The 17,806-nt window shown below is 40.9% G+C and overlaps 3 long non-coding RNA genes across 3 annotated transcripts; all 3 read left to right on the top strand.

The window, feature by feature from the left end:
- The first annotated feature begins 2,231 nt into the window (after positions 1-2,231).
- Positions 2,232-6,097, top strand: LOC146386514 (uncharacterized). The gene is made up of 3 exons (XR_014800231.1): positions 2,232-2,596; positions 3,918-4,033; positions 5,030-6,097. It is a non-coding gene; the product is annotated as an uncharacterized LOC146386514 (long non-coding RNA).
- A 1,755-nt stretch (positions 6,098-7,852) lies between these two features.
- Positions 7,853-11,720, top strand: LOC146386513 (uncharacterized). Its single transcript, XR_014800230.1, has 3 exons — positions 7,853-8,218; positions 9,541-9,656; positions 10,653-11,720. It is a non-coding gene; the product is annotated as an uncharacterized LOC146386513 (long non-coding RNA).
- A 1,751-nt stretch (positions 11,721-13,471) lies between these two features.
- On the top strand, positions 13,472-16,812 carry LOC146386512 (uncharacterized). The gene is made up of 3 exons (XR_014800229.1): positions 13,472-13,832; positions 15,155-15,270; positions 16,267-16,812. It is a non-coding gene; the product is annotated as an uncharacterized LOC146386512 (long non-coding RNA).
- Positions 16,813-17,806: the final 994 nt, after the last annotated feature.

Raw genomic sequence — 17,806 nt, 5'->3', positions numbered from 1 at the left:
ACCAGCTCTGCTCTCTGATTTTTCTTTTTTCTTTTATGAAAAAACACAAGTTGTCAAAGTTATTTGTTTGCAAATGTATTTCAGAAATATCGACATACTTTTTTTAATCAGCAGAAACTTTATGTCAGTAGTGCAAAAACCTGCACTGATCTGACCTCATTTCTTCCTCATCCTGATTCCTGACCTGGGAAGGGAGAGAAATATTTGTTTTTGTTTGTCTTCTTGTTTTATTTAATTCCTTGTGGGATTTGGATCCAACACGTAAAGTATGCATATTATGCACACACACAAACACACATGCAGCTATTACCCATTTCTTGTATTCTCGAATAAAGACATTGATTTGACACATTTAATTAGCGGCCAACTGTTTTTATTGTTCAATTATTAAGAAAAAAGAAAAGGTGGGGGTGGGGGGGGATGTAAAGAAGAGCGTAAAGTAAAGGGAGAGAGGAGAGAAAACCCCAACAATCCCCTCTGAGCAAGCACTAGGCGACAGTGGATAGGAAAAACTCCCTTTAAAGGAAGAAACCTATGACAGAACCAGGCTCTAGAGGGGGCAGTCAACTGTCGGGACTGGTTGGGGGGTGAATGTGAAAAGAGGGGAGGGAGATGGGGGAGGTGTTAGTAGTTAAAGGGAGGGGGGGGAATTAAGCTGGAACAGAGGTGGGGGAAGAAGAGGTGACATTGGCAGTAGTGAAAGAAGGAGTGTTCTTCCTCCAGAAGAAGCAGAAGCGTTTTTTCTTTTTCTCCAGCTGCTTTTCCACGAGCACCTTTTTCTCGAGGATGAGGATTTTCAGCTCCTCGATTGTTTCGGTGTTTTCCTTCTGCAGCTTGTTGCATTTTTTCTCCACTTCTTCTATTTTGGCTTGTTTTTCTTCCAACCTTTCTTTCAGCACTTTAGATGTTGCCTCCTGCTTTTGCAGTTTTTCATTTTCTCCTTCCAGCTCAGATGCTTTGAACTTCATTTTGTTGTAAAGTTCTTGCAGGTTTTGGTTTTTCTTCTCAAACTCCTGGAGAAGAAGTTTTTCTTCTCTCTGCTTAATGACCAGCTGTTCTCTCTCTTGAAGCAGGTCTTGATATTTATGCAGTGTCTCATCGAACTTTACCTGCAGCATCCTGTCGTTTCCCTCCATGAGCTGGAGTTGGCACTCCATGTCTCCCTGCTTTCTGTCCAGCTGCTCTTTCTCTTGAAGGATTTCTTCATTTTGCCGCAGAGCTTCATCAAGCTTTCCTTGCAAGCTTTCATTTTGTTGCTTGATGCTGTGAAGTTTGGAATCCATTTGTTTTTGTTTGATTTCTTGTTCACTTTTCTCTTGGAGAAGCTTCTCATTTGCTTGCTCTGTGCGATCAAGCCTTTTTTTGTCTACACTGTACATTAGCTCCATGTCTCGGAGATTGGAGTGCAGCCCTCTCTTCTTCATGCTGTCTTCTTTCTTCTCTTGGAGGAGTTTTCTATTTTGTCGCAGAGCTTCATGAAGCTTTCCTTGCAAGCTTTCATTGTGTTGCTCGATGCGCTGAAGATTGGAATGCATTTGTTTTTGTTTTAACTCCTGTTGCCTTTTCTCTTGGAGAAGCTTTTCATTTTCTTGCAGTGTGCGATCAAGCTTTTTTTTGTATATACTGTACATTAGCTCCATTTCTTGGAGATTGCTGTGCAGCCCTCTCTTCTTCATGCCGTCTTTTTTCTTCTCTTGGACAAGTTTTTTATTTTGTTGCAGAGCTTCATCAAGCTTTCCTTGGAGCTCCTTGTTCTTCTTGTCCATGTCATGGAGATCTTGTTGTTTCTCCTCAATAACAGCTTCCTTTTCTTGAAGCTGGTATGACAATTTTTTTAGTTCAGCGCTCTTTCGCTCATTTTCCTCCATCAAGAACTTAATCTTCTCGGTGTTTCTGAGCGCTTCATCCTCCATTTCTTCCAAACGCTTTTCCTCTAGTTCCACTTGGTCACACCAAGGAAGAGAGGAAAGGGAAGAGTCTAGTGGCTCATCCCAGGGAAGAGCGTAGGGGTCAACTTCTTGTCCCTTTGGATTTGTTTGAGACATGTTGGGTGTGGATACAGTTACAATTGCAAAGGATCCAAATATTTCAAAAGGCTTTTCTGGCGAACGGTTCAATGCTGCACACATCAACGCTGCGAGAAACGGACTAAAAGTCGTTGCTCTTCACCCCTATTTATGCGTTTTAAGGATCAAAGGATCAAAGGATCAGAATGGTGGTAAGATTCTACATGTGTGTGACGTCGTAATTCTGTAAGGCAATGAGGTTGTCACGTGATATTTTTGGAGGAGGGCATTTTTCAACTTGGACAAATTATCAATAAAGTTTCAATCTCTGTTATTTTCCCCAAAAAACGTGCTGTCGCAATAATGTTTTCTACTGTAATTGGTGCCAACAGATGGCGCAGTGTAGAGTTGGCTGTTACTCTGCCCAGGCTGCTACCATAGAAGAAGAATGTAGACCAATAGTACTTTAACGATGTTCGCTGATCGTTTTCGTGTAAATCTTAGCATTGCTTTAGCCGTCAAGCTAAAGGTTTAGCTTCATACTGCCATATTTTCAGAGTAACAAAATATTTAAACGGTCTCGGATCATGGTGAGTATTTGAAAAAATGTTTATTTAATGTGAAGCCTGTGATGTGGAAAGGTTAGCAAGCGTAATTTTGCCTATTGTGTTATACACGGGTGCTTACATCCGAGTAGCGTTGATCTTTTCTAAGGTCCATGGGTTTATCCAACGAGCAGCTAAGTCACCGTTATATCTGTAATTTTGTGTGCAACGTCTTAATGCAAAAGAAACCCGAAATCAAAGCAACGAAGCAAAGACTAAACAAAAAAACCCCACAATGCGTTTTTAAGCTCTCTCTGCGTTCACTGCCTCTGCAAGTGTCAAACTTCCTCGCTTTAGCTGATGCTAACCAACATTAGCGCTTACGGTTCGTATATAAACACAACTGTCAGCCCTTCACTTTTGGTGCCGACAACATTTTGAGCATTTTCTACAGTTTGTGAAATGGTCGCCATTGGCATTACATGCCAGTAGTGTTCGCTAATTGACTTTACCGGGATTATATTTATTACAACGTTACTGCGTGGAAGTGATCATAGCGTATGCTTATGAACATGAGTGGTAGGTGTTATTAGTGCGACTTTACCCTTAATTAGTTTTCCCACCGGAAGTAGAGTTGTTTATGCGACGTGATGGCTAGAGCAGTCCCAAACAATCGTTCGCGTTTCTTAACAGACCAATTCTCTCCAAACTTTTAGGGTAAGCTAGACTAGAGATATGGTTGCAATAATACGAACAAGAGCGCAACAGCATATTGACAATGGCGAGAACTTTAATATTTACATTGTGTTAGTGCACCCATCGCTCCGCATCCTTAACGCTACATTGATGTCGAGAGTCTCTGACACAGCTGTGCTCTGCAGCACAGACACCCTGCTTATCTGTGATTCGGCCAGACTGGTGTTGAACTCCAAAGACATGCGCGGGGTTAGCTTAGTTGGCTGTTGGTGTGAGTGGTTGTCCGAGTCTCTCTAATAACCCTCCAACAGACAGGCGACCTGTCCAGGGTGTACTTTTGCCCTATGACAGCTGGAATACAACCTGAATAAAATAAGTAGGAGAAAATGAATGATGTTTATGAACTGTAGTTAATGTAGTCAGACAATAAGTTACCGAGCAACAGGCCACAAGTCTTGGTGCAGAATCATACTAAGATTTAAAAAATAAAATGTTGGCACTGTTGTTTGAAACAGTATACTGTCAGTAAGACTGGAGCAACTGCACACAACTGGAAACTAATAACTAGAGTAGTTAAGTAACATTTTGTTACTGCATCCATTTAGCCAGGTATAATTAGCATGTCTACATACATGTCATTTCTAATGTGGTCCTATGTGGTATGTTGTAGGACAGTGAAGTGTCTGACACTGACCATGTACCAGTGCCTGAGAACACTGGTATGGAGGGGGAGAACGCACCTCTTTACTGTATTTGTCGGAAACCAGACATCAACTGCTTCATGATGTAAGTATATATCAGGTTTATATTTGCAGTACGCGCAGTAGGGGTGGGCGCTAGCTTCAGCAATGTTATCAGAGATTTTTTTTTAAAATGAAGATCTTATATTTTGAGAAAGCTACCAATAAGGATATATGCACAGATATAGAAAACAATACTGTAACATTTTATTGATGCTTGCAGTTTGGAGGCAGCAGTATTTGCAAGTGTAACTAAATTCCAGGCATTTTCCATCCTTCTTTTCCTATCAGCTTTTTTCTAATTGTCAGTGTGAACCAAGGTGTCAGCAGCAGCATTATAGTGCAAAAGTAGTGACCCAGCATAGATCAAATGTAAGCACAAAAGTAGCCAAGGTAGTGTTTTTCCTGGAAATTTTAAGTGAAAGGATAAAGTAACTGCTTACCACTTTAGTTTAACAATGATTAATGAAATGTAACCGTGTAACTCATCAGCAGTCTGCACAGTATGGTCACATATTAAAACTGAAGAATATGTTGTACTTGTTGTAGTGTTTCATCATGGGTCCAGTTTTTACCCAGGTGCTTAAAGCCCTTCTTTACCCTCATGTAACACCAACAGTAATTTCCAACCACTATTTCCTGTTCCTGTCAGTCAAACAAACAGACGACAAACATCTTCTATAAACAGGAATAATGTCATTTTATCGGATTAGAAAACATCTAATCTAGCGTTGATATTACACTGCTGTTTAGTGTCTGGCTAATCTCAGTGTCACCAAAATATCTGCCCTACATGTCAAACAATGAGAGAACTTGAAACAGTAACATCACCTAGCAGCTTATTTTAATTAGTGCTAACGTTTTGTTTGCTGGCTAACATTGCTATTATTATAGTCACAGTTAATTGACTTTGAATAGCTTTATTTCAAAAGTAATTTTACAATTTCACAGCCATTTAGCTGTGTTAACTGTACATGCTGTAGGTCATAAGGCGTGCATGGATCATTTTTATAATCAGCCTCTTGTCTTTTGTCCACCACAGGCTTTGCCATGATAAATTGGTCAGTTGACAACCAGGAGCCGTACACCTTAACCTCAGAGGCCAGGACATCCAGGGGCAGTGTGAACACGCACTTGTTTAAATGGGACGCAAGACGGACTATAGAGGGCCACCCCCTTGCCAGACAACCAAGTGCTGTCCCTGTCCACGGCCAGTGTGAGAAGGACTCTCACTAAAGTCAACCCACACAAAGCTGCTGGACCAGACAATATACCTGGACGTGTGCTCGGAGCCCGTGCTGACCAGCTGACTGATGTCCTAGCGGGCATCTTTAACATCTCCCTGAGTCAAGCTGTTGTGCCACAGTGCTTTAAAACCACCACCATCATACCTGTCCCCAGACCTTCCCAAAGCCTAATTCCACAATGATTGCCTGAGCCTATTCTTGTTAAATGATGAAAAACTCAAAGGCACGTTTGGGCAGTGGATCTGTGTGAAATCAGCAGCTTGCAAAACTAAATCAAAATGTGTGCTATTGATTCTAAAAATAGAAATCACAATAAAGTTCAACATTTACTAAAACCGCCATTCAGTCATCTGAGAATCTTTACTCATGAAATTATAACGGTTAGATGAATTTATATGCAGTGATTTACTGATCAATGATAAAAGGGGAGATTTATGCAATAACGAAGACTGTCATGAAAAGTATTTGGCATCTGATCTCCTGTAACCTGCGGAGCTAAGCTGTTTTACCAGCTCTGCTCTCTGATTTTTCTTTTTTCTTTTATGAAAAAACACAAGTTGTCAAAGTTATTTGTTTGCAAATGTATTTCAGAAATATCGACATACTTTTTTTAATCAGCAGAAACTTTATGTCAGTAGTGCAAAAACCTGCACTGATCTGACCTCATTTCTTCCTCATCCTGATTCCTGACCTGGGAAGGGAGAGAAATATTTGTTTTTGTTTGTCTTCTTGTTTTATTTAATTCCTTGTGGGATTTGGATCCAACACGTAAAGTATGCATATTATGCACACACACAAACACACATGCAGCTATTACCCATTTCTTGTATTCTTGAATAAAGACATTGATTTGACACATTTAATTAGTGGCCAACTGTTTTTATTGTTCAATTATTAAGAAAAAAGAAAAGGTGGGGGTGGGGGGGATGTAAAGAAGAGCGTAAAGTAAAGGGAGAGAGGAGAGAAAACCCCAACAATCCCCTCTGAGCAAGCACTAGGCGACAGTGGATAGGAAAAACTCCCTTTAAAGGAAGAAACCTATGACAGAACCAGGCTCTAGAGGGGGCAGTCAACTGTCGGGACTGGTTGGGGGGTGACTGTGAAAAGAGGGGAGGGAGATGGGGGAGATGGGAGAGGTGTTAGTAGTTAAAGGGAGGGGGGGAATTAAGCTGGAACAGAGGTGGGGGAAGAAGAGGTGACATTGGCAGTAGTGAAAGAAGGAGTGTTCTTCCTCCAGAAGAAGCAGAAGCGTTTTTTCTTTTTCTCCAGCTGCTTTTCCACGAGCACCTTTTTCTCGAGGATGAGGATTTTCAGCTCCTCGATTGTTTCGGTGTTTTCCTTCTGCAGCTTGTTGCATTTTTTCTCCACTTCTTCTATTTCGGCTTCTTTTTCTTCCAACCTTTCTTTCAGCACTTTAGATGTTGCCTCCTGTTTTTGCAGTTTTTCATTTTCTCCTTCCAGCTCAGATGCTTTGAACTTCATTTTGTTGTAAAGTTCTTGCAAATTTTGGTTTTTCTTCTCAAACTCCTGGAGAAGAAGTTTTTCTTCTCTCTGCTTTCTTTCCAGCTGCTCTTTCTCTTGAAGGATTTCTTTCTTTTGCCGCAGAGCTTCATCAAGCTTTCCTTGCAAGATTTCATTTTGTTGCTTGATGCTGTGAAGTTTGGAATCCATTTGTTTTTGTTTGATTTCTTGTTCACTTTTCTCTTGGAGAAGCTTCTCATTTGCTTGCTCTGTGCGATCAAGCCTTTTTTTGTCTACACTGTACATTAGCTCCATGTCTCGGAGATTGGAGTGCAGCCCTCTCTTCTTCATGCTGTCTTCTTTCTTCTCTTGGAGGAGTTTTCTATTTTGTCGCAGAGCTTCATGAAGCTTTCCTTGCAAGCTTTCATTGTGTTGCTCGATGCGCTGAAGATTGGAATGCATTTGTTTTTGTTTTAACTCCTGTTGCCTTTTCTGTTGGAGAAGATTTTCATTTTCTTGCAGTGTGCGATCAAGCTTTTTTTTGTATATACTGTACATTAGCTCCATTTCTTGGAGATTGCTGTGCAGCCCTCTCTTCTTCATGCCGTCTTTTTTCTTCTCTTGGACAAGTTTTTTATTTTGTTGCAGAGCTTCATCAAGCTTTCCTTGGAGCTCCTGGTTCTTCTTGTCCATGTCATGGAGATCTTGTTGTTTCTCCTCAATAACAGCTTCCTTTTCTTGAAGCTGGTATGACAATTTTTTTAGTTCAGCGCTCTTTCGCTCATTTTCCTCCATCAAGAACTTAATCTTCTCGGTGTTTCTGAGCGCTTCATCCTCCATTTCTTCCAAACGCTTTTCCTCTAGTTCCACTTGGTCACACCAAGGAAGAGAGGAAAGGGAAGAGTCTAGTGGCTCATCCCAGGGAAGAGCGTAGGGGTCAACTTCTTGTCCCTTTGGATTTGTTTGAGACATGTTGGGTGTGGATACAGTTACAATTGCAAAGGATCCAAATATTTCAAAAGGCTTTTCTGGCGAACGGTTCAATGCTGCACACATCAACGCTGCGAGAAACGGACTAAAAGTCGTTGCTCTTCACCCCTATTTATGCGTTTTAAGGATCAAAGGATCAAAGGATCAGAATGGTGGTAAGATTCTACATGTGTGTGACGTCGTAATTCTGTAAGGCAATGAGGTTGTCACGTGATATTTTTGGAGGAGGGCATTTTTCAACTTGGACAAATTATCAATAAAGTTTCAATCTCTGTTATTTTCCCCAAAAAACGTGCTGTCGCAATAATGTTTTCTACTGTAATTGGTGCCAACAGATGGCGCAGTGTAGAGTTGGCTGTTACTCTGCCCAGGCTGCTACCATAGAAGAAGAATGTAGACCAATAGTACTTTAACGATGTTCGCTGATCGTTTTCGTGTAAATCTTAGCATTGCTTTAGCCGTCAAGCTAAAGGTTTAGCTTCATACTGCCATATTTTCAGAGTAACAAAATATTTAAACGGTCTCGGATCATGGTGAGTATTTGAAAAAATGTTTATTTAATGTGAAGCCTGTGATGTGGAAAGGTTAGCAAGCGTAATTTTGCCTATTGTGTTATACACGGGTGCTTACATCCGAGTAGCGTTGATCTTTTCTAAGGTCCATGGGTTTATCCAACGAGCAGCTAAGTCACCGTTATATCTGTAATTTTGTGTGCAACGTCTTAATGCAAAAGAAACCCCAAATCAAAGCAACGAAGCAAAGACTAAACAAAAAAAAACCCACAATGCGTTTTTAAGCTCTCTCTGCGTTCACTGCCTCTGCAAGTGTCAAACTTCCTCGCTTTAGCTGATGCTAACCAACATTAGCGCTTACGGTTCGTATATAAACACAACTGTCAGCCCTTCACTTTTGGTGCCGACAACATTTTGAGCATTTTCTACAGTTTGTGAAATGGTCGCCATTGGCATTACATGCCAGTAGTGTTCGCTAATTGACTTTACCGGGATTATATTTATTACAACGTTACTGCGTGGAAGTGATCATAGCGTATGCTTATGAACGTGAGTGGTAGGTGTTATTAGTGCGACTTTACCCTTAATTAGTTTTCCCACCGGAAGTAGAGTTGTTTATGCGACGTGATTGCTAGAGCAGTCCCAAACAATCGATCGCGTTTCTTAACAGACCAATTCTCTCCAAACTTTTAGGGTAAGCTAGACTAGAGATATGGTTGCAATAATACGAACAAGAGCGCAACAGCATATTGACAATGGCGAGAACTTTAATATTTACATTGTGTTAGTGCACCCATCGCTCCGCATCCTTAACGCTACATTGATGTCGAGAGTCTCTGACACAGCTGTGCTCTGCAGCACAGACACCCTGCTTATCTGTGATTCGGCCAGACTGGTGTTGAACTCCAAAGACATGCGCGGGGTTAGCTTAGTTGGCTGTTGGTGTGAGTGGTTGTCCGAGTCTCTCTAATAACCCTCCAACAGACTGGCGACCTGTCCAGGGTGTACTTTTGCCCTATGACAGCTGGAATACAACCTGAATAAAATAAGTAGGAGAAAATGAATGATGTTTATGAACTGTAGTTAATGTAGTCAGACAATAAGTTACCGAGCAACAGGCCACAAGTCTTGGTGCAGAATCATACTAAGATTTAAAAAATAAAATGTTGGCACTGGTGTTTGAAACAGTATACTGTCAGTAAGACTGGAGCAACTGCACACAACTGGAAACTAATAACTAGAGTAGTTAAGTAACATTTTGTTACTGCATCCATTTAGCCAGGTATAATTAGCATGTCTACATACATGTCATTTCTAATGTGGTCCTATGTGGTATGTTGTAGGACAGTGAAGTGTCTGACACTGACCATGTACCAGTGCCTGAGAACACTGGTATGGAGGGGGAGAATGCACCTCTTTACTGTATTTGTCGGAAACCAGACATCAACTGCTTCATGATGTAAGTATATATCAGGTTTATATTTGCAGTACGCGCAGTAGGGGTGGGCGCTAGCTTCAGCAATGTTATCAGAGATTTTTTTTTAAAATGAAGATCTTATATTTTGAGAAAGCTACCAATAAGGATATATGCACAGATATAGAAAACAATACTGTAACATTTTATTGATGCTTGCAGTTTGGAGGCAGCAGTATTTGCAAGTGTAACTAAATTCCAGGCATTTTCCATCCTTCTTTTCCTATCAGCTTTTTTCTAATTGTCAGTGTGAACCAAGGTGTCAGCAGCAGCATTATAGTGCAAAAGTAGTGACCCAGCATAGATCAAATGTAAGCACAAAAGTAGCCAAGGTAGTGTTTTTCCTGGAAATTTTAAGTGAAAGGATAAAGTAACTGCTTACCACTTTAGTTTAACAATGATTAATGAAATGTAGCCGTGTAACTCATCAGCAGTCTGCACAGTATGGTCACATATTAAAACTGAAGAATATGTTGTACTTGTTGTAGTGTTTCATCATGGGTCCAGTTTTTACCCAGGTGCTTAAAGCCCTTCTTTACCCTCATGTAACACCAACAGTAATTTCCAACCACTATTTCCTGTTCCTGTCAGTCAAACAAACAGACGACAAACATCTTCTATAAACAGGAATAATGTCATTTTATCGGATTAGAAAACATCTAATCTAGCGTTGATATTACACTGCTGTTTAGTGTCTGGCTAATCTCAGTGTCACCAAAATATCTGCCCTACATGTCAAACAATGAGAGAACTTGAAACAGTAACATCACCTAGCAGCTTATTTTAATTAGTGCTAACGTTTTGTTTGCTGGCTAACATTGCTATTATTATAGTCACAGTTAATTGACTTTGAATAGCTTTATTTCAAAAGTAATTTTACAATTTCACAGCCATTTAGCTGTGTTAACTGTACATGCTGTAGGTCATAAGGCGTGCATGGATCATTTTTATAATCAGCCTCTTGTCTTTTGTCCACCACAGGCTTTGCCATGATAAATTGGTCAGTTGACAACCAGGAGCCGTACACCTTAACCTCAGAGGCCAGGACATCCAGGGGCAGTGTGAACACGCACTTGTTTAAATGGGACACAAGACGGACTATAGAGGGCCACCCCCTTGCCAGACAACCAAGTGCTGTCCCTGTCCACGGCCAGTGTGAGAAGGACTCTCACTAAAGTCAACCCACACAAAGCTGCTGGACCAGACAATATACCTGGACGTGTGCTCGGAGCCCGTGCTGACCAGCTGACTGATGTCCTAGCGGGCATCTTTAACATCTCCCTGAGTCAAGCTGTTGTGCCACAGTGCTTTAAAACCACCACCATCATACCTGTCCCCAGACCTTCCCAAAGCCTAATTCCACAATGATTGCCTGAGCCTATTCTTGTTAAATGATGAAAAACTCAAAGGCACGTTTGGGCAGTGGATCTGTGTGAAATCAGCAGCTTGCAAAACTAAATCAAAATGTGTGCTATTGATTCTAAAAATAGAAATCACAATAAAGTTCAACATTTACTAAAACCGCCATTCAGTCATCTGAGAATCTTTACTCATGAAATTATAACGGTTAGATGAATTTATATGCAGTGATTTACTGATCAATGATAAAAGGGGAGATTTATGCAATAACGAAGACTGTCATGAAAAGTATTTGGCATCTGATCTCCTGTAACCTGCGGAGCTAAGCTGTTTTACCAGCTCTGCTCTCTGATTTTTCTTTTTTCTTTTATGAAAAAACACAAGTTGTCAAAGTTATTTGTTTGCAAATGTATTTCAGAAATATCGACATACTTTTTTTAATCAGCAGAAACTTTATGTCAGTAGTGCAAAAACCTGCACTGATCTGACCTCATTTCTTCCTCATCCTGATTCCTGACCTGGGAAGGGAGAGAAATATTTGTTTTTGTTTGTCTTCTTGTTTTATTTAATTCCTTGTGGGATTTGGATCCAACACGTAAAGTATGCATATTATGCACACACACAAACACACATGCAGCTATTACCCATTTCTTGTATTCTTGAATAAAGACATTGATTTGACACATTTAATTAGTGGCCAACTGTTTTTATTGTTCAATTATTAAGAAAAAAGAAAAGGTGGGGGTGGGGGGGATGTAAAGAAGAGCGTAAAGTAAAGGGAGAGAGGAGAGAAAACCCCAACAATCCCCTCTGAGCAAGCACTAGGCGACAGTGGATAGGAAAAACTCCCTTTAAAGGAAGAAACCTATGACAGAACCAGGCTCTAGAGGGGGCAGTCAACTGTCGGGACTGGTTGGGGGGTGACTGTGAAAAGAGGGGAGGGAGATGGGGGAGGTGTTAGTAGTTAAAGGGAGGGGGGGAATTAAGCTGGAACAGAGGTGGGGGAAGAAGAGGTGACATTGGCAGTAGTGAAAGAAGGAGTGTTCTTCCTCCAGAAGAAGCAGAAGCGTTTTTTCTTTTTCTCCAGCTGCTTTTCCACAAGCACCTTTTTCTCGAGGATGAGGATTTTCAGCTCCTCGATTGTTTCGGTGTTTTCCTTCTGCAGCTTGTTGCATTTTTTCTCCACTTCTTCTATTTCGGCTTCTTTTTCTTCCAACCTTTCTTTCAGCACTTTAGATGTTGCCTCCTGTTTTTGCAGTTTTTCATTTTCTCCTTCCAGCTCAGATGCTTTGAACTTCATTTTGTTGTAAAGTTCTTGCAAATTTTGGTTTTTCTTCTCAAACTCCTGGAGAAGAAGTTTTTCTTCTCTCTGCTTTCTTTCCAGCTGCTCTTTCTCTTGAAGGATTTCTTTCTTTTGCCGCAGAGCTTCATCAAGCTTTCCTTGCAAGCTTTCATTTTGTTGCTTGATGCTGTGAAGTTTGGAATCCATTTGTTTTTGTTTGATTTCTTGTTCACTTTTCTCTTGGAGAAGCTTCTCATTTGCTTGCTCTGTGCGATCAAGCCTTTTTTTGTCTACACTGTACATTAGCTCCATGTCTCGGAGATTGGAGTGCAGCCCTCTCTTCTTCATGCTGTCTTCTTTCTTCTCTTGGAGGAGTTTTCTATTTTGTCGCAGAGCTTCATGAAGCTTTCCTTGCAAGCTTTCATTGTGTTGCTCGATGCGCTGAAGATTGGAATGCATTTGTTTTTGTTTTAACTCCTGTTGCCTTTTCTCTTGGAGAAGCTTTTCATTTTCTTGCAGTGTGCGATCAAGCTTTTTTTTGTATATACTGTACATTAGCTCCATTTCTTGGAGATTGCTGTGCAGCCCTCTCTTCTTCATGCCGTCTTTTTTCTTCTCTTGGACAAGTTTTTTATTTTGTTGCAGAGCTTCATCAAGCTTTCCTTGGAGCTCCTGGTTCTTCTTGTCCATGTCATGGAGATCTTGTTGTTTCTCCTCAATAACAGCTTCCTTTTCTTGAAGCTGGTATGACAATTTTTTTAGTTCAGCGCTCTTTCGCTCATTTTCCTCCATCAAGAACTTAATCTTCTCGGTGTTTCTGAGCGCTTCATCCTCCATTTCTTCCAAACGCTTTTCCTCTAGTTCCACTTGGTCACACCAAGGAAGAGAGGAAAGGGAAGAGTCTAGTGGCTCATCCCAGGGAAGAGCGTAGGGGTCAACTTCTTGTCCCTTTGGATTTGTTTGAGACATGTTGGGTGTGGATACAGTTACAATTGCAAAGGATCCAAATATTTCAAAAGGCTTTTCTGGCGAACGGTTCAATGCTGCACACATCAACGCTGCGAGAAACGGACTAAAAGTCGTTGCTCTTCACCGCTATTTATGCGTTTTAAGGATCAAAGGATCAAAGGATCAGAATGGTGGTAAGATTCTACATGTGTGTGACGTCGTAATTCTGTAAGGCAATGAGGTTGTCACGTGATATTTTTGGAGGAGGGCATTTTTCAACTTGGACAAATTATCAATAAAGTTTCAATCTCTGTTATTTTCCCCAAAAAACGTGCTGTCGCAATAATGTTTTCTACTGTAATTGGTGCCAACAGATGGCGCAGTGTAGAGTTGGCTGTTACTCTGCCCAGGCTGCTACCATAGAAGAAGAATGTAGACCAATAGTACTTTAACGATGTTCGCTGATCGTTTTCGTGTAAATCTTAGCATTGCTTTAGCCGTCAAGCTAAAGGTTTAGCTTCATACTGCCATATTTTCAGAGTAACAAAATATTTAAACGGTCTCGGATCATGGTGAGTATTTGAAAAAATGTTTATTTAATGTGAAGCCTGTGATGTGGAAAGGTTAGCAAGCGTAATTTTGCCTATTGTGTTATACACGGGTGCTTACATCCGAGTAGCGTTGATCTTTTCTAAGGTCCATGGGTTTATCCAACGAGCAGCTAAGTCACCGTTATATCTGTAATTTTGTGTGCAACGTCTTAATGCAAAAGAAACCCCAAATCAAAGCAACGAAGCAAAGACTAAACAAAAAAAAACCCACAATGCGTTTTTAAGCTCTCTCTGCGTTCACTGCCTCTGCAAGTGTCAAACTTCCTCGCTTTAGCTGATGCTAACCAACATTAGCGCTTACGGTTCGTATATAAACACAACTGTCAGCCCTTCACTTTTGGTGCCGACAACATTTTGAGCATTTTCTACAGTTTGTGAAATGGTCGCCATTGGCATTACATGCCAGTAGTGTTCGCTAATTGACTTTACCGGGATTATATTTATTACAACGTTACTGCGTGGAAGTGATCATAGCGTATGCTTATGAACGTGAGTGGTAGGTGTTATTAGTGCGACTTTACCCTTAATTAGTTTTCCCACCGGAAGTAGAGTTGTTTATGCGACGTGATTGCTAGAGCAGTCCCAAACAATCGATCGCGTTTCTTAACAGACCAATTCTCTCCAAACTTTTAGGGTAAGCTAGACTAGAGATATGGTTGCAATAATACGAACAAGAGCGCAACAGCATATTGACAATGGCGAGAACTTTAATATTTACATTGTGTTAGTGCACCCATCGCTCCGCATCCTTAACGCTACATTGATGTCGAGAGTCTCTGACACAGCTGTGCTCTGCAGCACAGACACCCTGCTTATCTGTGATTCGGCCAGACTGGTGTTGAACTCCAAAGACATGCGCGGGGTTAGCTTAGTTGGCTGTTGGTGTGAGTGGTTGTCCGAGTCTCTCTAATAACCCTCCAACAGACAGGCGACCTGTCCAGGGTGTACTTTTGCCCTATGACAGCTGGAATACAACCTGAATAAAATAAGTAGGAGAAAATGAATGATGTTTATGAACTGTAGTTAATGTAGTCAGACAGTAAGTTACCGAGCAACAGGCCACAAGTCTTGGTGCAGAATCATACTAAGATTTAAAAAATAAAATGTTGGCACTGGTGTTTGAAACAGTATACTGTCAGTAAGACTGGAGCAACTGCACACAACTGGAAACTAATAACTAGAGTAGTTAAGTAACATTTTGTTACTGCATCCATTTAGCCAGGTATAATTAGCATGTCTACATACATGTCATTTCTAATGTGGTCCTATGTGGTATGTTGTAGGACAGTGAAGTGTCTGACACTGACCATGTACCAGTGCCTGAGAACACTGGTATGGAGGGGGAGAACGCACCTCTTTACTGTATTTGTCGGAAACCAGACATCAACTGCTTCATGATGTAAGTATATATCAGGTTTATATTTGCAGTACGCGCAGTAGGGGTGGGCGCTAGCTTCAGCAATGTTATCAGAGATTTTTTTTTAAAATGAAGATCTTCTATTTTGAGAAAGCTACCAATAAGGATATATGCACAGATATAGAAAACAATACTGTAACATTTTATTGATGCTTGCAGTTTGGAGGCAGCAGTATTTGCAAGTGTAACTAAATTCCAGGCATTTTCCATCCTTCTTTTCCTATCAGCTTTTTTCTAATTGTCAGTGTGAACCAAGGTGTCAGCAGCAGCATTATAGTGCAAAAGTAGTGACCCAGCATAGATCAAATGTAAGCACAAAAGTAGCCAAGGTAGTGTTTTTCCTGGAAATTTTAAGTGAAAGGATAAAGTAACTGCTTACCACTTTAGTTTAACAATGATTAATGAAATGTAACCGTGTAACTCATCAGCAGTCTGCACAGTATGGTCACATATTAAAACTGAAGAATATGTTGTACTTGTTGTAGTGTTTCATCATGGGTCCAGTTTTTACCCAGGTGCTTAAAGCCCTTCTTTACCCTCATGTAACACCAACAGTAATTTCCAACCACTATTTCCTGTTCCTGTCAGTCAAACAAACAGACGACAAACATCTTCTATAAACAGGAATAATGTCATTTTATCGGATTAGAAAACATCTAATCTAGCGTTGATATTACACTGCTGTTTAGTGTCTGGCTAATCTCAGTGTCACCAAAATATCTGCCCTACATGTCAAACAATGAGAGAACTTGAAACAGTAACATCACCTAGCAGCTTATTTTAATTAGTGCTAACGTTTTGTTTGCTGGCTAATATTGCTATTATTATAGTCACAGTTAATTGACTTTGAATAGCTTTATTTCAAAAGTAATTTTACAATTTCACAGCCATTTAGCTGTGTTAACTGTACATGCTGTAGGTCATAAGGCGTGCATGGATCATTTTTATAATCAGCCTCTTGTCTTTTGTCCACCACAGGCTTTGCCATGATAAATTGGTCAGTTGACAACCAGGAGCCGTACACCTTAACCTCAGAGGCCAGGACATCCAGGGGCAGTGTGAACACGCACTTGTTTAAATGGGACGCAAGACGGACTATAGAGGGCCACCCCCTTGCCAGACAACCAAGTGCTGTCCCTGTCCACGGCCAGTGTGAGAAGGACTCTCACTAAAGTCAACCCACACAAAGCTGCTGGACCAGACAATATACCTGGACGTGTGCTCGGAGCCCGTGCTGACCAGCTGACTGATGTCCTAGCGGGCATCTTTAACATCTCCCTGAGTCAAGCTGTTGTGCCACAGTGCTTTAAAACCACCACCATCATACCTGTCCCCAGACCTTCCCAAAGCCTAATTCCACAATGATTGCCTGAGCCTATTCTTGTTAAATGATGAAAAACTCAAAGGCACGTTTGGGCAGTGGATCTGTGTGAAATCAGCAGCTTGCAAAACTAAATCAAAATGTGTGCTATTGATTCTAAAAATAGAAATCACAATAAAGTTCAACATTTACTAAAACCGCCATTCAGTCATCTGAGAATCTTTACTCATGAAATTATAACGGTTAGATGAATTTATATGCAGTGATTTACTGATCAATGATAAAAGGGGAGATTTATGCAATAACGAAGACTGTCATGAAAAGTATTTGGCATCTGATCTCCTGTAACCTGCGGAGCTAAGCTGTTTTACCAGCTCTGCTCTCTGATTTTTCTTTTTTCTTTTATGAAAAAACACAAGTTGTCAAAGTTATTTGTTTGCAAATGTATTTCAGAAATATCGACATACTTTTTTTAATCAGCAGAAACTTTATGTCAGTAGTGCAAAAACCTGCACTGATCTGACCTCATTTCTTCCTCATCCTGATTCCTGACCTGGGAAGGGAGAGAAATATTTGTTTTTGTTTGTCTTCTTGTTTTATTTAATTCCTTGTGGGATTTGGATCCAACACGTAAAGTATGCATATTATGCACACACACAAACACACATGCAGCTATTACCCATTTCTTGTATTCTCGAATAAAGACATTGATTTGACACATTTAATTAGCGGCCAACTGTTTTTATTGTTCAATTATTAAGAAAAAAAAAGGTGGGGGTGGGGGGGGGGTGTAAAGAAGAGCGTAAAGTAAAGGGAGAGAGGAGAGAAAACCCCAACAATCCCCTCTGAGCAAGCACTAGGCGACAGTGGATAGGAAAAACTCCCTTTAAAGGAAGAAACCTATGACAGAACCAGGCTCTAGAGGGGGCAGTCAACTGTCGGGACTGGTTGGGGGGTGACTGTGAAAAGAGGGGAGGGAGATGGGGGAGGTGTTAGTAGTTAAAGGGAGGGGGGGAATTAAGCTGGAACAGAGGTGGGGGAAGAAGAGGTGACATTGGCAGTAGTGAAAGAAGGAGTGTTCTTCCTCCAGAAGAAGCAGAAGCGTTTTTTCTTTTTCTCCAGCTGCTTTTCCACGAGCACCTTTTTCTCGAGGATGAGGATTTTCAGCTCCTCGATTGTTTCGGTGTTTTCCTTCTG

The sequence above is a fragment of the Perissodus microlepis genome, chromosome 5 (genome assembly GCF_051167445.1).
Source record: "Perissodus microlepis isolate ML-2025 ecotype Zambia chromosome 5, ASM5116744v1, whole genome shotgun sequence".
Classification (NCBI taxonomy): Eukaryota; Metazoa; Chordata; class Actinopteri; order Cichliformes; family Cichlidae; genus Perissodus; species Perissodus microlepis.
This window is presented reverse-complemented; position numbering and strand designations above follow the sequence as displayed.